Consider the following 25029-nt stretch of genomic DNA (forward strand, 5'->3'; position numbering starts at 1 on the left):
CGCGCAGGCTCAGCGCCCATGGCTCACGGGCCCAGCCGCTCCGCGGCATGTGGGATCTTCACGGACCGGGGCAGGAACCCGTGTCCCCTGCATCGGCAGGCGGACTCTCAACCACTGCGTCACCAGGGGAGCCCGAGAATTATGTTTTATTTGGCAGACAAAACTGAGGACTCAAGCCCAGGACACAGCATCTCAGATAGCTCTGAGGGACTGCTCCGAAGAGGTAGGGAGGAGCAGGATATCTAGGAGTTTTTGCGACAAAAACCAGGTAGTCAGAACATCAAAAGGTTACTGTTCATTAAAGAAAAACAGACATCTCAAGTCAAGGAATTTAGCCCTTTTCTATATGGGAAGATGCAAGAGTCTGGGCTCACTGAAATCATTCCTTTGACATGCACCTCAGCTCTCTGGGACCAGTATCCTGTTATTTTCTCATCCTGAGTGTCCTCAGGGTGCACCTTTGGGTGCAGGAGCGCTGCAGTGGCTGATGGCTTGATGGTGGGCATCCTGTTTCCGTCCTGAGTTCCCTCAGGGCCCACTGTCCGGGAGGCTGTATTGTGCTTGCTTGATGGCTGCAACATCCTTTTTTTACTGATATGGCAGGCAACATTTTTCATTTGCAATGCCCAGAACCCAGGTAGACCTCAAGTTGACATTATTTCTAAAAGGTATTGATTTGAATCCTGGATTCAAATTCCACGTGTTAACTTTGATATTTTTCTCAAAATATCGGGGCATTTTTTGGAAGCAAGTGGAAAGAAAGCTATTTTACACATGGACATTATAGAGAAGCACACAGGACCTTAACCAAGGTTAGATGATTGTCAAATGCAAGAGTGAAGGGAAAGCAGAGGACGGACATAGGCAGTGTCCTGTGTCCTCCCTTGGAAAGGAGCCCTGGGGTTCTGGCCTTTTGGCATCCCTCCCACTCACGACGCCTGCCCTGTGCTACAAAGCAGATTTCTCTCTGGCCCTTTGGCATGATCTCTTCCCGTGAATTCTTTTATAATGTCTCTACAAGGCTTCTGTACACCAAAGAAATATAAAACCCAAGATATCCCAGGAAAAGTCAGAAAAAAACTCACCCTCTACTTCACCCCTGAGGGCCAAACATTCAGTTTCAGAGTTTGGCACTGAAAAAAGGAAAATGTCATGTAAAGAAAAACAAACCAAACAAAACCAGCCGACTGGTTCTTTGTCCCTTTTTGTTCCTCCTTTGTTCGAAATGGAAATTTCACTTCGAAAATCAAAAACAAAACCCCCAGAAAACATATAAACCCCTCCTCAGTTTGCTTCAAGCACTGAGCTTCCCTCTGCTGCCCATTATAGGAGTAAAAACCTCCAAACCCTGACAAATAAATCATTCTGAAAGCTGGGGCTTCCCAAGGGTAACATCAGAGATTATCAGTCAGGCAGAAATGTTAACATCCATTTTCCCAACATTGTGAGGCCTTTTGTTAGTGCCGGTTTTTTTCTTTGCAGAAAAGGCACGGTGCCCTGCATTGTGGGGACATTTTATGCAAATAGCAGTTAACCGTGTGAAACTGCTCTGTCAGTCTCTAACCCAGGCAAATGCCCCTTACAGAAGGATTTTAATCTCACTGTAGAGCCAAAAGCATTGATGCCAGATGTGTCTACTCCCAGGTGAAAATGGTCAGGCTTTGAACAGGCTGAGCTGTCAGTGGTGGCCCAGGAAAGGGGAGGCTCTACCCAACAGCAGGAGTAGGACTCTTCCCTGCCTCCTCTGTTCCTGGGGTTGAAAGTCAGGTCAGATCCTGGGTCAATCTAATACTGGGATCATGGGGTTGCAGAGCTGGAAGCACCTGTCCTTTCACGTACTCATACCAGTAGGGAAACTGAAGCCTGGAAAAGTGACGGACTTGCCCAAGGTCAGAGAGTCCATTCATAGTGAATCCGGACCAGAATCTATATTAGCTGGACCGTATATTGCCTACTTTCATTCATTTATTTAATCAGTAAAACTGTCAAGGTTGGAGCACTGTGTAGGGTTCTAGAGAAAGAACAGCGAGTGAGATGCAATCTATGCCCCTGGAAGGTGCTCACAGTTCAGAAGGGGTGGCGTAAGGAGTAAAAAGATAGATAGGATAGCAAAAGACTGAACCTCACTGCCTCTCATCGGGGAACCGGTTAAATAACTTGTGGTGCATCTATATTGCAGAATAGCGAGCAGTGGTTCAAACAGTTCTGGGCAGACCTGCAGGACTGATGTGTAAAGATCTTCAAGTTGTATTGGTGGGTGAAAAAAGCAAAGTATTTCTCAAATATAAAATGAGGGGTTAGATTTGATCAGAGGCTTTCCAACCTTTTTAAAACAAATTATGGTAAAATATATATAACATAAAATTTACCATTTTAACCATTTCAAGTGTATAGTTCAGTGGTACTAAGTATATTCATATTGTTGTGCAACCATCACTGCTATCCATCTCCAGAACTGTTTCATGTCCCCAAACTAAAACTTTGTAGCCATTAAACATTAACCTCCCATTCCTCCCCTACCCCTTGCAGCCCCTGGCAACTACCATTCTACTTTCCATCTCTATAAATCTGACTACTCTACCTCATATAAGTAGGATCATGCAGTATTTTTTTTTTTTGTGACTGGCTTATTTCACTCAGCATAATGTCTTCAGGTTCATCCATGTTGTAACATGTGTCAGAATTTCATTCCTTTTTAAGGCTGCATAGTATTCCATTGTACGAATAGACCATATTTTGTTGCTCTAGTCATCTGTCGATGGAGGCTTTGGGTTGCTTCCACCTCTTAGCTATTGTGAATGATGCTGTTATGAGCCTGAGTATACAAATATTTCTTCAAGTTCTTCCTTTCAACTGATTTGGTTATATTCCAGGAGTGGAAATGCTGGATCATATAGTAATTCTATTTTTAATCTTTTGAGGAACCTCCATACTGTTTTCCATAGTGGCTGCACCATTTTACAGTCTCACCAACAGTACACTGGGTACCAATTTCTCCCTGTCCTTGCCCATAGTGGTTATTTTCTGTTTTTTTTTTTCTTTCTTTCTTTCTTTCTTTTTTAACAGCCATCCTAATGGGTGTGAAGTGGTATCTCATTCTGGTTTTGATTTGCATTTCCCTAACGATTAATGATGTTGATCATCTGTTCATGTGCATATTGGCCATTTGTATATTTTCTTTGGAGAAATGTCTATTCAAGTCCTTTGCCCATATTTTAATTGTGTTGTCAGGTTTTTTGTTGAGTTCCAACCTTTTAAAAAGCTGTGGAAACTCCTACCTTTAATGAAATTGTATATCAAAGCCCAATATACAAAATAGGAAGATTCATGTGGAGAGCCTAGAGCTCTGACCTAGATCCTCCCAAGGGCTTCACATGCCAACTCTGTCCTTTCTGTTTGTCCTGTGCCTCCTCCCAACAGGAGGGGGCCTCTGGGATACCTCCATGCAAACCCCACGGTCCACAGAACTGAGCAGGTTTGAAAACCATTAGACTAGATAACCTCTAGATTACCTCCGAGGTCATAGGCCATGTTGATGTGAAAAACCACCAAAGTTTAATCTGCATAAAGGAGAAGCTATTTAAAGTAAAGGAACTTTCATCAATACTTATTTTCAAAAGACTCACTGTGATGTTCACTTCCTTCCAGAAAGACCCTTTGGTTTAACATGTAAGTCAGATTCATGCAATATTCTGAAACACTGTGAGGATTTTGTCTTGGTCACATTACCAGATTCTTGTAGTTACCAGATTCTTTATCTCCTTATCTCAGCATATTCTTTGGTGTAAGTTCTTGGGTAAGTCTGTTGGCAAAGTCTTTAAAAATAATAATCTATAAGATATATCCCTGTAGTACATGGATTGCAAAATTTTCCTTAATTTCTTCTCCCTTCTGTATATCCACCCCAGCTCCTTTGGCAATGTGATTCGGTGGTTCCTCCCATCAAAAAGTGGAGGCTCTTGTTCCATCCCTGAGTCTGGGCTGGCCTGCTGATTGGCTTTGATCAATAGAATAAGGTAAAGATGGTGTTAGGCCAGTTCTGAGCCTCATTTCTGCTCTCATTCCTTTTTTTAAATATTTATTTATTTATTTATATTTTGGCTGTGCCGGGTCTTAGTTGCAGCCATGCAGGGTCTTCTAGTTGCAACATGTGGTATCTAGTTTCCCAGCCAGGGATTGAACCTGGGCCCACTGCATTGGGAGCGCAGAGTCTTACCCGCTGGACCACAAGGGAAGTCCCTCTGCTCTCATTCTTTCTTTTTAAAATAAATTTTATTTATTTATTTATTTATTTATTTTTGGCTGAGTTGGGTCTTCATTGCTGCACATGGGCTCTCTTGAGTTGCGGTGAGCAGGGGCCCTCTTCATTGTGGTGTGCATGCTTCTCATTGCGGTGGCTTCTCTTGTTGCAGAGCACAGGCCCTAGAGCACACAGGCTTCAGTAGTTGTGGCATGCGGGCTCCGTAGTTGTGGCTCGTGGGCTCTAGAGTGCAGGCTCAGTAGTTGTGACGCACGGGCTTAGTGGCTCCGTGTCATGTGGGATCTTCCTGGACCAGGGCTCGAACCCATGTCCCCTACATTGGCAGGTGGATTCTTAACCACTGTGCCATCAGAAAAATCCCTGCTCTCATTCTTGAAATCTTGTCCAGCCACAGTGAAAACAAGCCTAGCCTAGCCTACCCGATCATGGGAATCAAGTGGTTCCATCACCTCATTGCCCCAGCTCACAGGCAGCTAACAGCCACATGGGCTAATCCTGTGAAGCCATTCTAGCTAATCCAGCCCCTGCCACCCTACCCACTGAATACAGATTATGGGGCAGCCCAGTGCAGATCCACAGAACTGCCCAGTTGGCCCATAAAGTCAAGAGCAATGATAAATACTTCTTGTTCAAGGTCAATGAGATTTTGTGTGGTTTGTTGTATGGTGTTAACTAACTGATACTAATCACCAACTACTTTTTTTTGTTTTTGTTTTTTGGGATGTTTTTTGGGGGGTTTGTTTTTTTTTGATGTGGACCATTTTTAAAGTCTTTATTGAATTTATTACAATATTGCTTCTGTTTTATGTTTTGGTTTTTTGGCCCCAAGGCATGTGGTATCCTAGTTCCCCGACCAGGGATTGAACCCACACCGTCTGCATTAGAAGGCAAAATCTTAACCACTAGACTGCCAGGGAAGTCCCACCAGCTGCTTCTTGTAACAAAACCAAACCAAAAGAGACAGAGGAAGTAGTAACTAAGAGAGAACAGGTCTGAGATCCTATCGAATCCTCTACAAATGAAATCTTTCTCTCAGTAGAGTTCTTCAACAGGTTCTTTGTCTTTCACTTATCAAAAGGAAAACACTACAACTTGAGTTGATTTGGGGATTTGCAGAAACCACAAAAGGGCCTGGGAAGAATGTCTCATTTTAAAATACTCAGAGATGGACAGAAAGAAGTATTTGAGTCCACCAATGAAATATACTTTGCAGGGGTTTGGACCTCTAACCCTGTGTGCTTGCATTTGATAAGCCACATTTCTATGTGGCATCCTCATTGTCAACAGCAATATTTCAAGAAAACATCATCTGAAGTCATTTCAGAGAGCATATACCTTTGTTTCTATTTAAATATAAACTGTAGTTAAAAACAAAAGCAAACAAACAACACTATATATAATGCCCTTTACAAATCAGAGAGCAGAGGTCTACAGTTAAGCTTTCAGCATCCCCAAATATGTGCTATCCCTGCAAAAATGAGCGAAAACCCCAAAATATGTTCTCTCTGAGGAGCAAACAAGGGTCTAGCCTTCTCTGTGTCAATAGCTCAGTGCATCCCCCTGCAGTCATTACGATGGCTAATTACAGGCCAACATTCCGCAATGTCAGATGGTCACCACAGCTTAGCCTTCTGGTTCCCATCTTCCCAAAGGCTGGGAGGTCTTCCTTTAGAGAGAGTTAAACAGGAATAAGGAAAGTGAGACTAATTTATGCAAATGCATGCGACATAAATCAGATTGTGTCTGCCAGATAGCACAAATCGCTGGGGTGATTTAGTGCTTTCCCACTCTGCACAGAAAGAGTTCCAGACACCAGCTCTTTAGTTTGGTGGCCGTGTACCTGGGTCACCAACTAGATTTCGCCACAGTAATTTGTTTCTTTACCTTCTGAAAATAAACAGACACGATTCAGTCTAATGTGCGACTTGAATAAGTAAACCCATAAAGGGAGCTTCAGTGTCTGGCATAAATTAACCAGACCTGAAGAAAGTTAGAACCAGGAAAATTTTAACTTAAGATGAAGTAGGATTACAAAGAATTTTATAGGGGAAAAAGGAAAGTGAGAACTTGGTCAACATTGATAAATATCACAGAGAGATGGGAGAACGGGGAGCAGGGGCTACCTCAAAGGAAGCAATTAATTTTTGTGAACTTTATAAGCTCAATGGCAGTAGAATAATGGCGATCGAAGCCAAATAAGAGTGGCTTTAAGAAATGAACGGGCACTTCCCTGGTGGCGCAGCGGTTGCGAGTCCGCCTGCCGATGCAGGGGACACGGGTTCGTGCCCCGGTCCGGGAAGATCCCACATGCCGCGGAGCGGCTGGGCCCGTGAGCCATGGCCGCTGAGCCTGCGCGGCCGGAGCCTGTGCTCCGCAACGGGAGAGGCCACAACAGTGAGAGGCCCGCGTACAGCAAAAAGAAAAAAAAAAGAAAAGAGAAAAGAAAAAGAAATGAGCGGGAATTGAATAAGTAAACACAGTGAAAATGTTTACAAGGAAACTTAGGTAAGAAAGATAAGAAATGCAGATGTAGCTTAAAGGGCATGACAGGTCAAGGAAAGGATTTTTTGTTGTTGAGCAGAGCAATGTGTCACAGAAGTATGACTAAGGCAGGGCAGCGAGTAGATAGAGATTTCCAGAAAGAAAGGGAACAAAATATTGTCCTCCAACAAGCAATGGGGATTCAGAACGTGTTTATACAGCAGATCAAAACTTAAAGCTCAGGTGTTTAAACATGTAACTTTATCTCCTTTTCTGTAATGGAACCTAAATGAGCTCTTCAACCCCATTTCAATGCAGTACCTGTGTCACTTTCTGTTTAAATTAGAGTCAATTCAAGATTTGAACTCAGGCAGTTGAATATTAAAGATTGTCCTCCTCGCTCTTCTTCCCTCTTCCCCAGGAGGGACCTGAGTTTCCCAGAGGTCTGCCTGCTGTTCTGGCACCTTGTCTCCGCTGCAGGGCGGGTGAAAATACCTGGTCAAGGGCATCATCCTGATGTGCCAGATGCTGATGACGTCTGTGGTCCCACCACAGTTTCTGGTCTCATGTTGCACCTGCTCTGCATTCTCCTCAACTAGACCCTACTGCAACTTCCATGCTCAGTCTCATTCTGGAAGACGGGACCCTCACCTATCCCACATCGTACTTTCAGGCCCACCTACCTACTCACCACACCTCTGGCATTGCCCATCCATTGCACACAAACGCTTCCAGCTAAATCCAGTAAACCAAGTAATGGTCCCTTTTGTCTTGAATCCCGTGAACTTTTCTGGAGGTTTATGATGCTTCCCCACGAGCCAGCAGAATGTAGGGAGCCTCCTACATTCAGGCAGCCTCTAGGTATTTAACTCCAGCCATTTTCCTTCCATCCTCCCTGTTGGACCAGTTGCAGGGACTTCCATGGCCATTACCGGTGAGCAGATGCTGCTCTTTCAATTTGGAGAAAAAACTGCTATAGTCAGTGCTTTCATTATTTAAAAATATTGACAGTGACTACCTCTGAATTCCACTCAAGAATCTAGAACAGAAAAAGCTAGGGGACTTCCCTGGTGGTCCAGCTGTTAAGACTCCACGCTCCCAATGCAAGAGGCCTGGGTTCGATCTCTGGTCAGGGAACTAGATCCCACATGCTGCAACTAAGAGCCCGCATACTGCAACTAAGACCCAGTACAGCCAAATAAATAAATAATTTTAAAGGTTTTTTTTAAGAAAAAGAAACAACTAGGGCTTCCCTGGTGGCGCAGTGGTTGGGAGTCCGCCTGCCAATGCAGGGGATGCGGATTCGTGCCCCGGTCCGGGAAGATCCCACGTGCCGCGGGGCGGCTGGGCCCATGAGCCATGGCCGCTGAGCCTGCGCGTCCGGAACCTGTGCTCCACAACAAGAGAGGCCACAACAGTGAGAGGCCCGCGTACCACAAAAAAAAAAAAAAAAAAAAAAAAAAAAGAAACAACTAAATAAACTAAAAGCTGGTTGGAAATAGGCATTAGTTTAAACAAAAAAATGCAGTCAAATATGTTACCTACTGATTCCCATGGACTTTCCTCAAATCCCATTCGTTAGCCCTGGAGGCCCTCATCCTTCCAGAAAGCCATGTCTCAGGTGGCATCCCATCCATGTCAACAAACCTGTCAAGAACTGCAAGAGGTCTGAGATTTTACTCTACTTGCAAACTAACAAGTTAACCTATGATCAGGGATGTTGACATGAGATATGAGACTCCTGGGTCAGAGACAAAGAACTTTATTACAGCAACAGCAATAGCTAGAGCATTAGCATTTTCTTGCACTGATTCTCCAAGTCTCAGATCCCACCGAGTGACACGAGGAGGGCTAGGTGCCTCCTTCACATGCAGTGGATTGAGTTACAGGAGAGGAACGGTGTTTATTACTGTAGATGGAGGGAGAGGTTGAGAGAAGCTGCCCTTGAATAGAAATGTTGTGTGGAAATATAGTAGCCTTGTCTCAACCATGCTATGGAACCTAATGCATAAGATGTCCACATCTGAACCAAAGTCCTATAGGAGGAGAAAAGTCTCCCTAAGACAGCAGCAGAGGCACTGGTTTCCAGAGACAGAGTCCCCAGGGAAAGGTGAATCCCTGATTTGGTTAAGCTGCTCTTTCCCAGAAGCTCCTTCCTCCATTTTTTTTTTTTTAAATTAGCCAGCTTTTCTTTTTTATCATTTTATTTATTTATTTTTTTTGGCTGCATTTGGTCTTTGTTGCTGCATGCCGGCTTTCTCTAGTTGCGGCGAGCGGGGGCTACTCTTTGTTGTGGTGCGTAGGCTTCTCGCTGCGGTGGCTTCTCTTGTTTTGGAGCACGGGCCCTAGAGCAAGAGGGCTTCAATAGTTGCAGCACGCAGGCTCAGTAGTTGTGGCTCACGGACTCCAGAGTGCAGGCTTAGCAGTTGTGGTGCACAGACTTAATTGCTCTGCGGCATGTGGGATCTTCCCAGACCAGGGATCGAAACCGAGTCCCCTGCATTGGCAGGAGGATTCTTTAACCACTGCACCACTAAGGAATTCCCACCTTCCTCCATCTCTAAGATGGCAAAATCTTGGTTTGATTTAAAGAGAAAAAGTGGTCCCCCTTCCATCATCGATCTAAATCATCTTTAATGGTTTTCCCTCCAGAGTCCCTGGAATGTTAGTTTCTGTACATTCCCATACCCAGCCCTCTTTCGTTTGCACCCTGTCTGATTTTAGTGGGCCTTATCTATTACCAGGAAGTCAATTAGCTTGTGTAGGTTGCTTCTATACCAATGTAGTTGCTCCCCATATATTGACATACCCAAGTCACATAGTCACTTGTAGTTCAGATCGTTTACGAGGGTTTATGTTGGTTTTATGATTTGCTAAAGGTTATGTCATATGACACATCCTCTCTAAATAAAAAGAATTAACCTTTCACATATGAACTTTGGGACATGTGAGCCCTTCATAAATATTTATTGAATGAATGAGTGAATAAGCTAGATAAGAAAATAAGGGATCTACGCTGATAGTGGTTAATGATAATATGTCTTTATTTGTTTATAGTGCTTTTATATATTAGAGTTTGAGATAAACTCTCCTTCATACACATAAATATGCTGCTACTCCACCATTAATGCAGTTTCCTCCCATGCTGGTGATGAATCTGTAGTGAGTGATCTACCGTTACTCTTTTATCTGGGCTTCCTTGTAAAATGAACGGCACACACTAGTGGATCAATAGCAGAAGCTTCTGCCTCCATGCTTCTTCCTTCCCAGGGTCTATCTCCTCCCGCTCTCCTTAAACACCACGCACCAATTCAGTGGAGGATGGGGTAGTCTGATTATGAAACAGAATACAATTAACAGTGTCATGTGGGGATTGAAATCATGACCTCATGCGTATATACTTGTAACCAGTGAAGATATGACAAATCTTTGCATTTATAGGAGTTAGCTAAACATTCAGCCTTTACACGAATGCCTTGGGAAAGGGCTTCAAGAGCTAGACAGGTAAATACTCTAACTTTTTACTCACAACCAAATTTATAAGCTGTATACTCACTTACTAGTAGTAAGGAACATCTTGAAATATCATTGAAGTCACCTACATTTCCTAAAGGTGTATATCATACATCAGACAGAAGACACAGGGTAGGGGAGGGAAAGGAAAGAAAATGTAGTTGAATTGAAATATGCGTGCAGTATCTACATCTTCTGCCTCAGAAGTCTGTGTCTCTTTTGGCCAAAATTACTTTCAGAAAGTATTAGTTCCCTATAGTCAGCTTAAAGACTCCCTGGAATGTCATGGCTAAAAATGAGTCAAATTCCTGGCTAATTTCCTTCAAGACAACACAAAGAAGATATTACATTGCTTGCTTTGGCCCAGAGCTCCTCTTATCTAAAAATAAATAAGTATATTTAACAAGAAAGAAATTCTAAGCCTTTAAAGAAATCTTGATTTTACTGGTTATACGAAACTCTTGGTTGCATAGAGTCAGCTATATTTGTCCCGGCTTTGTCGTAGTCTTAGGCACTGCATACCAGAGAGACATCTCATTTAAATTACCGAGGTTCTGTGCTTTTAGGAGACACTGGATTAGGAACGAGACACTCAACCAGACTCCTCCTGCTCTTCCCAAGCGTGGACACAACCTCCTGACAAGCTGGCAACTTCAAATGAATGTCAAGCGTTTGAAAAGCGAAGTTGGTTGAATGCCACCTCCTCGCTGTTTTGTCACTTAAACCTTAAAATTGAGGTATACTTTTTAAACTATATTTTTTAATATTCCCTATATAGAAAATGTGTTTTCTCTATGTTTCTATATTTTTTTTTTCTATATTTCTGTATATCAGTGGACTTTCCATTCAGTTCATTTGTGCCTCATTTTGGAAAGTAAGTTGGTAACTGTATCGAAAATCTCAGAGCGTTCACAGCTTTCCTCCCAGTAAATCCAGACCTGGGATTCTTTCCTAAACAAAGCATCATAAACATCCAAAACATACTGCAAAGGACCCAAGTGTCCAACAGGAAGGTATAGTTAAACAAAGCATACTTACATTTACAAAGGGTTTTGAATAATATTGGCAAATGTTTGTTTTTTCTATTAACGGAAAGATTGGACTCAAAGTTATTTATATAATCCCAGTATACGTAACCTGGCAGATAGTAAGCGTTTTATAAATATTTGTTAAATGAACCAAGGAATGAATCACAACTATATTAATAAAAAGAAAAGACTTGCACAGAAAAAGAGGCTTGAAACATTTTTTATATATGGATATGGTTACCTCTGGATGACAAACTTAGGCATAATTTTTTTCTATACTTTATAATTATAATTAACAACTAACCTTTGCATGACAAGAAAAACAAATTTTATTTTGTAAAACAAATATGTTCAGGAGCATATTCTAGAGATAACAGAAAAATCCAACTGAATATTTAAGCCTCCTTAGTGTGATAACTTTTAGAAAAATATGGTCTATAAGGCTAAACTACATTTTTTGAGAAATGTCATGCATGGCAGTAAAATAGTATTTATCATCGTGATCACAGCTACCCTTTACTGAGTAGCTAAATTATGTCAGGTTACAAGATAACATTTTATTTGATGGTTGTGCGGGTCTCAGCCTATTAATGTGATGTTATCGGTTAGGAATGCCTGAGACACTCGCCTGGGCCCTGCTACTTATGGCAGCCCCCCAGACATTTCCCTAACTTGAAGCAGTGTTGTGGCTGGACCAGCCCTTGTTTTTTTTTTTAATCATGATTGCAGCACACACCTCAGCAACAACCATCAGGGAACTTTAAAGGACAAGATTTATTATTCACAGGTCCTGGAGGGTACATGGCATGCCCAAGAGCCACACAGTGAGGTCACAGCGGAAGGGAATGCAGACCAGGAGCTCTGCCTTTATTAGGGTCCAAAGGTTGGATATCTAGCATTTTGAGAATTCACTCTTTATTGGTGAATTTAAAGCTCAGAGCTGGAATGAGGGCATGGGTAGGGAGAAGTGGGGTCACTCCAGTGATCAGTTTTCTATGTTACTCAGGGCTTCCTGAATTGGGACCTGCATGGGTGGGGGCAGCCTGGTTTCTTGTCTAGATGTTTTGATAATATCTGTGTTATGCAGCTGGCAATATGTTTATTTGAGATGAATGTCTTCAAAATGGTTGCCTTGGCAATAAAAAGCATACTGTCAGGCACTTACACTACAACAATTTCATTTAAACTTTATTTTACTCATTCATTTGATACATATTTTGAGCCCTAACTAAATGCAAGGCACTGTTTTAGACACAGGAATATAAAGATGGATAACAAAGGTCTTTACCGTGAAGAAAATTGTAAGGACATTAGACCTTGTAAAAATTAATAAGCAGAAATCTCAATTAAAATAGAATCAGGAAGTCAGACAGGGGAGCTGTCACTGCCTAAGAGGATAGCTGAGCTCACCAAGAAAAAGAAAAACTTCCTCTTCCTGCCTAGCAAGAGATCAGCCAATGAGAGACTGTCACGACTCAGCCAATGAAAGCCACTCTGCTTGGAACTCTCAACTCCTCCAATGGATTCTTTGTTTACTGTGGCCCTCCCAAATCCTTTTTCCCCTCTTTAAGTGTTCCTTTGTTGTATGTGGTCTTGCACATGGCTCGCCATGGTTATAAACCCTGAATTGCAATCTTTTGTTGATGCCAATTAAACCCACTTTTGCTGGAGAAATAGCTGGCAGTCTATTTGTTTTAGGTCAACAACCTTAATCAGATAAGGACAGTAGTGTTCTGGCTGCTGACAGACATTTGTGGGGGCACAAAGGAGGGGTGATTACATCCAGGTCAAAAATGTGGGTAATGGGAAGGGCTAACGATTCAGCTAAAACTATAGAAACAAAGCAAAGGCCCCTGTTGTCTCCTCCACCTGGTTGGAGGGAGGAAGGGAGGGAAGGCCAATCTGAGACTCAAGTCAAGGCTACGAGACAAATGGCCTGACTCCTTCTTCAGAAACCTTTGGTCAGAAAATGGGCTTTCTCCACCTTCCTGAAGTCTCCCAATGCAGACATTTGAGAAATTTTCCATTTTCTAATATATATATATATATATATATATATATATATATATATATATATATATATATATATTTTGTATTTTCACATGCCATTTTACCAACAACATTCTTTTTTACAATCCTTGCTTCTCTCCTAGCAATCCTCTAAGTTTCATTGCATATTCTTAAATGCTTATAAAACACATGGTTTTTTTGAAAATAAAAACGGCCCCGAGAAACCTGTCTCCATAATAATAGAAAACCGTGACTTCAGATCTTGCTGCCAGGCTCCTGTCAGATATTTAAACCAAATGGTTTCCTTAAATTAAGGGCTAGGAGAGAAAGAAAAAATGGAAGGTAGTATTCCTGCAGATTTAAAACACTTAGAGTATAGTGGACAGTTGTGACTTTTTGAGACCTAAATTTGTACTGACTACTAAATATATCTAGACTGATCATAGAGTCAAGCTCATTTATTAGTGACGACAATAATGCTACCGAAGATTTTTAACGAACCATCTGTATGCCAGGCACTCTTCAAAATTCTTTATACAGATTACCTCCATCAACTATTATACCAATGCTACAAGGCAGAAAAATCTTCTAATCCTCATTTTACCAATGACTAATTGTGAAAACTTTATTTATTTTAACTATTTTCATAAGGAAACAAAATCAGACATACTGTAAAGGGTGAGGCAGCTTCTAAACAAGTGATTAAGTTGCAAGTTGGCTCGAATCTTCTGTTTACACATTATGGATTCTTCTCAAATTATCAGGATCCACTAACTTTTACTTAGCACTTATACATAGCAAATATAACATACCTTAGGCTAGGGGCATATTAATTGTACCTTTATATATTTGTAAAACAATCTGCCCTCAAACATGCTCTAATAAAAATATTCTTACAGTGATCCATCTTAAAAGGACATGGCCCCAAGGAAGTGACTTGAACATAAATAATTAAGTGAAGGAGGAGGAGTAAGTATTCCACAGGCTTTCTCACCTCCTGTTTGCATGGATTTTACCAGGGGGCCATCCAGTTACTAACTCTGGGCTGTTTTCAGGAACTGCCAAATACACTAAGTTCAGGGACCTCCTTCTTCCCATTAACTTTATTATAATGGTTTCCAGGGTTTAATAAACAAACACAGGGCTTCCCTGGTGGCGCAGTGGTTGAGAGTCAGCCTGCCGATGCAGGGGACACGGGTTCGTGCCCCGCTAGCGGCTGGGCCCATGAGCCATGGCTGCTGAGCCTGCGCGTCCGGAGCCTGTGCTCCGCAACGGGAGAGGCCACAACAGTGAGAGGCCTGCGTAATAGGGAAAAAACAAACAAACAAACAAACACAGAGCTTAGCAAAGGAATCAGCTATCATATTATAAATTATAACAGCCACAAAACTTTACCATCTAAATAGATAATGGTGTTCAAGTCAAGCATTTCTATGGGATGGATTTTAATAGTCCTTGCAGAATGGAATTTTTAAGAAATAGAATGCCCTTAACAATGGACTATTACAAATCCTGGATACCTCCTCCAGTTTTTCCTGCAGGTAAATAAAAAATAGTACAGCTCTTCAGGGTGCTTAAGCCTCCTCCAACGAAGTGCAGGTTCTTCAACAGACAGATGGAAAATTGAGACCCAGGATTGCAGGAGTCAAGCTGCTATAGAATGAATAGCTGACCAACTTTGCTTCTTCCTTGATTCTCTTCACAAAATAATAAATGACAGAGGAGAATTAGAATGTGTTACTTCCAGAGCAATGTCCTTCTGTGATACAACAATAACTGGTGAAAGACAGATGATGGGAAGGAGTGTGGAGATTTCTTCAGACTTGGGTCTGAGAAGAGCTTGGAATCAGTTATCCAATCAGAAGCAGAAGCCATGTTTGATGGGCAAGTGGCAAAAAAAAAAAAGAATGCTGATCTTCTTTGTTTGTCTGTTTTTTACAGGATGTGTCCTCTTGAAGAAGGGATAGAAAATAACAAAACCTACACGCATCAGTGAGGGCCTTTTCTTTCACCTTTACATGCAGGAGATTCTTTAAAAATATGCCCACTATGCCTCTAATCAATAAAAACCAAAGATGTCCAATAAAATTTATTTGAGAAATCCTAATAGAACTTTTAAAACTTCTTTCCTTTTAGAATTCCATTTGGTAGCCCTATCTTGAATACTAGGCTGCTACATTTGTTAACCAGTAACACATCAATAAAATAATGTTCTCAGGACTCAAGCTGTCCCTTGAAACAGGAGCCAGGCCTGTGAAGATCCTGAGGTATTTGTTAGTTGGTTGGTTGGTTGGTTAGTTAGTTAGTTAGTTAAGAAAATTAATCAATCCTCCTCAGACTTTTCACCAAGACAGTAAAATGAAGAAAAGTAAATTGAGGTTGAAATAAGGCAGTTGTTTTCTCATCTGTTCACGTTGGAAAGGGTTGTTTGTCATCTGCATGCCCCTCATGACAAACATTTATTGAGAATCTATGGGCAAGACACAGTTGGCCTAATGATATTAGATCAATTAGGTGATGGCCCCATGGAGGAGAAAGCTGGCCATCCAGATACAGATGGGAGAAGAGATCAAAGACGCCATCATGGAGGCAAGAGACTGAGACAGTCTGTCCCACGCCAAGCTACGGACCACAAGGGTTCAAAAGGAGGAGGCAGTACTTCTGATCCTCAAAGAGCTCATGGGCCTTATGTGACCCGAGAGAGTTTAGGTCAGCTTCCTAGCACCACAGGAAGGGAAAACTAGATCTAAGTCTAAAACTCACTGTCCCATAACTGCTATAACTTTTGCAGCACCTACAGGAGATGATCAATTTGAGAAAGGAAATGGCTAATTCCATCATCAGGAAATATAAAGGAGCACCTACATATTTTATATAATAAAATAGGTAGCACTTATTGAGAGCTTACCTTGTGCTGTATATAATCCTAAACACTTTACATGCATTATTTCATTTAACCCCCATAGTAATCCCATGAGGCAGGTACCGTTGTGATTTCTATTGCGTAGAGGAGGGAACTGAGCTACAGAGATATTATGTATCACAAGTGGCATTGTTTTCTTCAGAATCTGCTCTTTTGACCCTTCTGTTGCTCTGTACATTGTTAAGAATAAGAAATACCTAATGTGATTAAAATAATACACAAAAAAATAATCACAAAGCAGTTTATATAACCCCAGGGCTTCTAAGCATCTGCATACTAACTACTTATATTAAGTAATATTAAATAAAATCATGTCCTAATATAATTAGAAAAGTCATATACTCCTTGGACATTCCTAGTAATGGAACTTGAATTATGGTCCAACTACTAATAATACGTTGAACTATCCAGAGGAAGAAGTCAAGGACTGAGGTGTGATTTACTTTTTCCTTGGACGGCTAAGGTAATCTGACAAAACGAAACCCTCCAAACTACACGTCAGGATGTTTGACAGGCTCTTCCTGGCTCTTCTAAAATGCAATTTTGGCAGCAACTTTTGACAGGACATCATTTCAAATACACAAATAGGAGGACGTGGATTATCACAAAGAGGATAATCCTGAGCTCAAATATTTCCTATGTACATCTAAAATAACTTCTAAAAAGCTGTGATTACTCTGAAAATGTAGGCACTGTAGGCTCTTAATTTCTCTTTGGAGCTCCCTCTGTGAGGAAACAAACATAAAGGAACCTAACCTAGTGCAGGAATCATCTCCAGGAGGCAACATTCAAATTTCTCAACTTGGAGGACTAAGAGTGGGGGAGGGGAGAGGAGGGAGGAGTATTCCTGGAAGAAGGAACAGTTGACACAAAGGACTGAAAGCAAGAAAATGCAAGTGAGGCTAGAAGTTTAGTGTAACTGGAGGTCAGTGCTTGAGAAAGAGCTCAGAGAGTGGAAGCAGACGCCACTGTGGAGGAATTCATCCCTCCAAAGGAAGCTATTGAAAGATTTTAGCAAATGTTAAGCATATCTACTATTTCCCAGGCTTGGTTTAAGGATTTATGAAATGATGTTTGTAAAGTACATTTGCAGCCTTTAAAAATGAGTATGAAGGAAATACTAAGTTGTTTCTATCTTTTCCCCCAGATGGCAAATGCAAAACGTCATCCATAAGGTCTTCAGGAAAGGAACTCATGGATCTCCTTTCAATTGTGAAGAGGTTCCCAGACATTTCCTCATGGCGCATTTCCTCATCCCACGCAGTCCAAGTCATAGATCAAGAATCTATAAGATTTAAATGGCAAATATCCACACATTTATAAACGACTTTGGTAGAATCATGCTTTCAAACATGTTTTTGCTCATAATTCTCTGGCAAGTGACAAAACCATTACCTTCCTGTGAATTAATTCTTCCAGAACATCTCAGTTTACCCAAGTAACAACCACGGAGGGCTCACAAAACATCCTTGGCGATTGACTTCTGAAGTACATGCAACAAACCAGGAACAGCATCCATGATCCACGGAGCCCCTGTAACCAGGTAAAGCTGCAGCAGCTACTAAGAACTTGGGAGAAATGTGGAAAATTCCACTGCTGGAAAAGACAGAAGAATAAAACCCAATTCCAGGATCCACTGGGTCATCCTGCAACACACCTAGGTAATCACCACTTTGCCAGAAAGTACACACAATGGGCACAAATGAATCTTCATCTCTCTTTATCCTTTTCTAGCCTAAGGACAATGGATGGATGATTATGACCACTTCTCCCTGGAACTTATAATCACTATGCTTTTCATCCATTCAACAAATTTTACTGAGCTTCTGCTCTGTTCTGGGCACCATGTTGGGTACCAGAAAAGAGAATTTAAATAAGACTTGGTCCCTGACTTTGATTTTCTCACAGTGAGATGAAAGAGGTAGGCAGGTTTTAGTTAGAGTCAGGGCTAACAGAGGACTGGACATTATTGAAACTACGGGATATATGTTGTCCCCAGAACCAGGGTCAGAATGAAAAATAAACAGGAATTCCCAGCTGCAAGGTCTTACCAAACAATCCCCTTTCCCCTGGACAACAGTTAATCTTTAATAGGAAAAACAGGAAGCATACTATTCAAATTCCTGGTTGATGGATGCAGGCTGAATATTCATTAGGGTGGGGGTGGAGGGGAGCAAGAGGGAGAAAATAGCAGGAAGCCAAGAACACCCGTGGCATGAGACTTTTTCAGATTGTTAAGATGTGTTTCCTAGACAGCTACCATGGAGGAGGGATGTCAAATTTTTCCTATTGTGAGACTACATATGACAATGATAATTTAGACAGCAAAATAGTCTTTAGCTCCTAATAATTGTCGGTTCACAAATTCTGTATACATTTTAACATTAAGGCATATGAAAGTATAAGCATCATTTGCTTTAGGACTGTCACCTAAAGTTAGATTACAGGAATATAGAGATAGTATAAAAAGATAATTATGATGTAGTGCAGCCACAGGAGCTAACAAAAAAGGATACACTTTCTTCTTGCTAGTTTTGTGGCTGTTATTAAGCTGCTGCTTTCCTGCTACTGATAAATACCATCCTTGGGCTTGGCTGGGTGGTTGGCGGACAGGTAAGCCTAGAGGCAGACTGCCAGAGATGGGATCATATATATACAGTAGTGCTATAAGCACAACACGGTAAAATAGCTCTAGAAGAATGGATGTCTGTCTTTTTCTCTCCACTCTTTGAAAAAGGAAGGAATAAATGCATATTGGCAGTATAATTAACAGTCAGATGTCTTGCTGGATTGAGACATCATCACTGAATGCAGCTCCTCAAAGGGACAGCTAGGAAATTTTAAAGGTGACCTAAAAATGGGGTTTGAATACAAGAACTGAAAAATTTTTTCTGGCAATATTTAAGTAGAAGCTAAATGCATTTGGCTGTGCTGCACAAAGGAAATCAGTGTTCTCTATTAGCTAAATTTGAGGTCATTTGTGTTTGCTTTCCCAGCCCCTGAGAAACCACAATTCTTTCATAGTGAGTCACAGCCCTCTCACCTTCCTTCCCCCCTCCTCCTTCCCCCACTCACTTCACCTTCAGCCTGCATCCTTCTGACAAACACCCGAAGCTTGGCCGGATCAACCCTTTGTGTTCAGGCTCCTTCGCGCACATCTTCCTCGAGGAACGGGATGAGGCAGTGGCAGCCTGACTCCCCCACAGTGCCACTCTGACAGCACAGCCTTTCATACAGAGAACACCCAGCTCCAGGAGTGGAGGGTACATAGGAGCAAATGACACTGTAGAATCACCTGACATTACTGTCACTTCCCCTTCCTCCAGGAAGAACACGGGCAAAGCCTTCAGGGGATAAAAAGGAATCACAGAAAGTTGGCCTGCTAGAGGGAAGGGTAGGTATGGTAGGGTGTTAAGGAAAGTGGAGAAGCCTAGAAGAGGGGATTATTGATAATTTGATGAATACAGATCTCAAGGCTTGTTGTTTGCACTTTTTCAAGGTGCCCCAGCTCCTTTCGTCCCTACCATTCCACCTGCATGCCCGCACACCCCTTCTAAAGAAGGATGGAGGAAACCTTTGGGAGGAAGGATGAAGTGGTCACCTACCCTTATACCCATGGGTTCTCTCCCCAGAAAATGAACATGCACGTTATACGTTTGCAAAAAAACATTTCAGTTTTGGCTCTCCCCAAATCCTTTCCATAGTTCACTTCTCCAAGTCAGAAATCCAGCTCAGAGATCAACGTGAACTCAGCGGTCAGAGCCAGGATACTCCCAGGTGCAGTGCTGCCTTGGAATTCTGAACTGTCCTGTTTGCACACCTAAGACCCAACTAACTGCTTGTGCTACTTAGCGACTTTGCCCTTCATAAATCACTTACACCTCATTCCATTGGGACCCTCGGGAACTCGGGGTGGTTGGTCATGCCATTGACAGAGGAGACTCGGGGGTGTTAGAGCTTCGTGCCTGACATCGGCCCCCTAGTGAGAGTGGAGCTGGAACTCCAACTGCATCTTTTGACTCCAGAGCCCCACTTGGTCCTCCTTTCCTTGTACCTCGTTTTTAGAATCTTGTATGTTTAATCTCTCACGACTGGGCGCTTAAAACGTATTCTGATCCAGATGTTTGCCCAAGAATTTGGGAACCCAGGAAGTTCCACCTTCAGGGTGAAAAACACTTTTTTTAAAAAAAAATTCAAAGCATTCTTTGGCATTTTATGGCATGAAAATAAATACTTTAGGTGCACACACCCTTCTCTATTGGCAGGTTTCACTGACACAAATGGGTCCTTCAACATTCTAGTGAGACTTAGCTTGGTGTTATTCTTTGACACCCCCAATCTGCTACTCATTTGTGGCCATTCCACCCCTGAGAATAGGGCACCCCCCAAAGGCCAACCTTAAGGTGGGTCAGGAGCATTGGATGTGAGGTAAGTGGCTGGCAGACAATTAGCACGTTGGCAGAATTCACTTCTCTTGGCTTCGTTCTTTTAAAGAATTGTGTAAGAAAGAAATTTCTTATTTTTTCTTAAAATAAATTTATTTGTTTATTTTTGGCTGCACTGGGTCTTCGTTGCTGCGTGGGGGCTTTCTCTAGTTGCGATGAGCGGGGGCTACTCTTTGTTGCGGTGCGCGGGCTTCTCATTGCGGTAGCTTCTCTTGCTGCGGAGCACAGGCTCTAGGTGCATGGGCTTCAGTAGTTGTGGCATGCGGGCTCAGTAGTTGTGGCTCGCAGGCTCTAGAGTGCAGGCTCAGTAGTTGTGGCACATGGCTTAGTTGCTCCACGGCATGCGGGATCTTTCCGGACCAGGGCTTGAACCCGTGTTCCCTGCATTGGCAGGAGGATTCTTAACCACTGCGCCACCAGGGAAGTCCCAGAAAGCAATTTCAAATGAATCATTTCATCTCTCTGGGACATCGTCTCACCATCTATACATCAGGCCTGACTCTGGTTGGTCTTTCTGTACAAAGCTGAGTAGTGAAGAGGCCAAGAGCCCTTCCAAGGTTATCAGGCTTCTGAGCTCCGGGGTAAAAGTGAGTGCATTAGGGTCCTAGGGCTGCCATTAAGAGAGGACCGCAAACTGAGTGGCTTAAATAACAGTTTAAGCCACAAACTGAGCGGCGCTCACAGTTCTGGAGGCTAGATATCCAAGATCAAGGTATCAGCAGGGCCATGCTCCCTCTGAAGGTACTAGGGAAGGATCTGTTCCAGGCCTCTCCCCTGGCTTCTGGTAGTTTCTTGGCTTGTGGCAACACAACTGCAGTCTTCACAGGGAGTTCTGTGTATGTTTGCATGTGTGTGTGTACGTGTGTGTGTGTGTTGATCTCTTCAACTGGTGTTTATAAGGACACCAGTCACATTGAATTAGGAGTCCACCTGAAACAAGGATACAGTTCAGGTGCACCGTCTCCCCTCCTAGCATTTTCACACACATGCACACGCACTCTTGTGCACACACACACACACACACACACACTTTTGCACTCAAGTAAGTGGGAGAAGACCTTTGGTATATGAGCTGCCATCTCTTGCAAAGCTGAGATGTTGGAGCCCCCTATGTGCAATGCTGAGACTGTTCTCCACAAAGTTTCTGCCTGCTAGGGTGTAAAAGAATATCAAGAATTAATTTGATAGTTGTACTCCTATGAACATACTTCTAGAAAATAATTCCATTTTATTCTATTCATGTATCCATACATTCTGTAACGTGCTATTATATGTGTGTGTGTTTGTGTGTTCACTGGAGCTTTTCTTTTATAATAAGAAAAATAAAAACTTAAGGGCTAACATTATGAAACACTTTAAAAAAACCTTATATTTTATCCATACAATGAATTATGAATCAACTGATTTTAAAACATATTTTTGGAGATGTTTGCAATGTCTTTGGAAAATGCCCACAAAATGATTATTAAAAGAAAAAAGTAGGCTGTAAGACTACACTAAAATGATAAAATTCTCCAAAAGGTTAATTGTATTTACCCTTGAGTTTTAGTATTGTGAGTGTTTTAATTTCCTTTTTTTAGACTCTTCTGTGTTTTCTAAGCGTTCTATAATGAATATGTATTATATTTACAAACAGAAAAAAACAACAGTAGTGGAAGCATAAGGAAGAATCCGTGCCTAGTTCTTTCCCTTATACCTTCCCAGCCCTCCCCTCGTCCTCCCCTCGGGGGAATTTCAGGTTTCTTTTTCCTGCGTTCATTTAAGAAGTAAACAATGCAGGATCCCAGATCAGACTTGCTTCCATACTATAAGAGAAGACCCTCTGGCCAAATTCCTCTCCTCTCTTTTCCTCTCACTGCCTTTCCTGCTAACTCCAGTACAGGGCATCTTGACAAACACTGCAAACAGCAACCTGGTCTTTGCACCGTGGCCCTTTAAGGTTCAGATTGCTGAGCAGAGATAAATCCCACGAGAGAGCTAGAGCAGGGGGTGGAGCAGGGAAGAGAGGAGGGGAGAGGAATAGGTGGATCTGAATTCAGGCTGATTCAGGCTTCCTGGATGGAATCTGTCCACTTCGGGCAGAGATGAATGAAAAACTCAGGCCCCTTGCCACAGGTTTGGAACCCTGGCCCTGAGCCCTGTGCTGTGCATTTTATTTATCTTCTTTGTGGGCTGAACAGGTGAAAATGCTTTAGCTGAAGGAAGTGGCACAAATTTACTTATGTATTAGATTAGCAGGATGCATCCATCAGACCGACCTCTGGACCACCTCAGGAGACAAGTCCTCCCTGGAGCTCACAGGCAGTGACAGGCAGTGACAGGCGCTCTGGCTCCAGGCGGACTGGGTGGGCAGGCGTCCCTCTGTCAGTGCGCCTGGCTGGTGGGCGGGGAGCTGGGCCGGCTCCCCTTCCCAGAGGTAGAGTTGATTGTTCAGCGATGTGCAGGAGATCACACAACTGGAGAGAGGAAAGGCTGGTTATTAGGACTTAAGTTTCCATCTTCCCACCGCTGTGAGACTGTGACGTACGGCAGACCTTTAGCATCTTGACCTCTCCAGCCAAGTGTACAGTGCAAGACTCACCCAGGCAAACCTTTCCAGCGATGGTAATTCTTTGTTTTTTGGTTTTTCTTTTTTGCGGTACGCAGGCCTCTCATTGCTGTGGCCTCTCCCGTTGCAGGGCACAGGCTCCGGACGCGCAGGCTCCGCGGCATGTGGGATCCTCCCGGAGCGGGGCACGAACCCGTGTCCCCTGCATCGGCAGGCGGACTCTCAACCACTGCGCCACCAGGGAAGCCCCAGCGATGGTAATTCTTTATCCTTGCCTTTCGCTCCTCCCCAATCCCGCCTCCCTCCCTGCCCTCCCTCCCACAGACAGTCAACCAATGAACAAAAAGTTCGGCTTTGTTTCATCTCTCACCTCTTCTAATAGATCTTAGGCTGAAACGCCACAGGGCCCACCTCTGATGAGTATTAAGATTAAACTCCTCTCGCTCCCAGCATCAGTCTCTCCTCCAGGCTCAGGAGTCAGCCTCCCCTCCCCTGGCACGCCGCTCTCCCCAGTTCTCTTTCTCACACTGCCCCCCTCTTTGGCCTACATCCTTTCCCAGACAGAGGCAACGTGTTAACTTGTCCCCACCTGAGACAAAGAAAGGGGCCTTTGTCATACCTGCAGGATCCTAAATATTATCATCATTTAATTACTGCCATTCTCCCAGGCCAACTTCTTGGCAGCAAGCTCTCCTTTAGTTAAATAGGCTTTTAAGTTTTCCCAGGGAGGCTGCATCCGAGATACTTTGTGAATGGAGACTAATTTGGGGCGTTGCTGCCGGTATAAAGAGGTCTCTCTAAGGTAATCGAACCTTAAAAGACAAACTGGGAGAAAGGTTACGCGTTTCCTCCGGGCACAGATCATCTTTTGGAAATGGCTGCTACTCTCAGATTCAACGTCTTGGGCACAAACCAGTGGACTGTGTTACTAACTGGCCTAGATTCAGTTCTTTTCTTTTTTTTCTCGAAAGAGAAAAGGAGAGCTGGGTCACATTCATTGTGTCTTTGGTTGCCAGGAATTGTTCTTTTGGTTGTGCTCAGGCAAAAGGACAGCTTGACTACAGTCTTCTGGAATGCGCATCAGCTGGGTGTGTCTGGTTGACCCTAAAAGGTGTCAGAACCTTTCAAGTTCTGAAATATCGCTTGCTCTGTAAAAAGATCAGAGGATTTCACACCTGAAGGGACAACATTCCAGACAAAAAGGGCAGTCTCCTGGCCTTTGGAAAGGGGAACCCTGATTTGTTGCATTTGTTAAGGTGACTGTAGGAACACAGCTGCATCTCATGCTGCTCAGACATTTCTAATTTTATGTGGTCAAAGTCATAACCTTCACATTTCCTTATGATGTTCTCATGGGAAGGCTCTGATGATAGGTTCCTTTAATGCTGCCAGCTGGAGTGATCCTTCAGTTGTACTCATTTTTGGCCACCTAGATGGCAAAAAAAAAAAAAAAAATCAACACATCTCATTGACTATTCCCAATATTGGAAGGCTGGAGAGAGTTATTATCTGCATGCCCAGATTGTCTCTGTCTGTCCTAATCTTTTTTTCCTTTTAGTATTATTACACAGATATAATTGGTATAAAGTGCAACTTTAAGGTGTACAACACATTGATTTGATACATTTACATATTGTAGAATGATTACCACCATAGTATTAACTACACCTCTACCACGTCACATAATTAACATTCCTTTTTGTGGTGGAAACAATTAAGATCTATTCTCTTAGCAATTTTGAAGTTTATAATACAGTACTGTTGATTATAATCTCTATGCTGCGCATTAGATCTCTAATACTTATTTATTGGTTGCAGGT

At 42.6% G+C, this 25029-nt stretch overlaps 3 long non-coding RNA genes across 4 annotated transcripts in view; 1 reads left to right on the plus strand and 2 right to left on the minus strand.

The window, feature by feature from the left end:
* Positions 1-25029, plus strand: part of LOC136793314 (uncharacterized) — a 160397-nt gene that overhangs the window by 126140 nt on the left and 9228 nt on the right. Inside the window, exons 3-5 of one of the 2 annotated variants that reach the window (XR_010838452.1) lie at positions 10822-10992; positions 17364-17759; positions 23308-23466. This is a non-coding gene — a long non-coding RNA (uncharacterized lncRNA). The remainder of the gene's footprint in view (positions 1-10821; positions 10993-17363; positions 17760-23307; positions 23467-25029) is intronic. The other variant, XR_010838453.1, reaches the window with a different exon arrangement.
* LOC136793317 (uncharacterized) lies at positions 13907-19429 on the minus strand. The gene is made up of 3 exons (XR_010838456.1): positions 19292-19429; positions 17612-17812; positions 13907-17501 (listed from the first exon to the last, which is right to left on the minus strand). It is a non-coding gene; the product is annotated as an uncharacterized lncRNA (long non-coding RNA).
* On the minus strand, positions 20779-23458 carry LOC136793315 (uncharacterized). The gene is made up of 3 exons (XR_010838454.1): positions 23243-23458; positions 22920-23117; positions 20779-21812 (listed from the first exon to the last, which is right to left on the minus strand). It is a non-coding gene; the product is annotated as an uncharacterized lncRNA (long non-coding RNA).

Source organism: Kogia breviceps, chromosome 20 (genome assembly GCF_026419965.1).
Source record: "Kogia breviceps isolate mKogBre1 chromosome 20, mKogBre1 haplotype 1, whole genome shotgun sequence".
In the NCBI taxonomy this organism is placed as follows: domain Eukaryota; kingdom Metazoa; phylum Chordata; class Mammalia; order Artiodactyla; family Physeteridae; genus Kogia; species Kogia breviceps.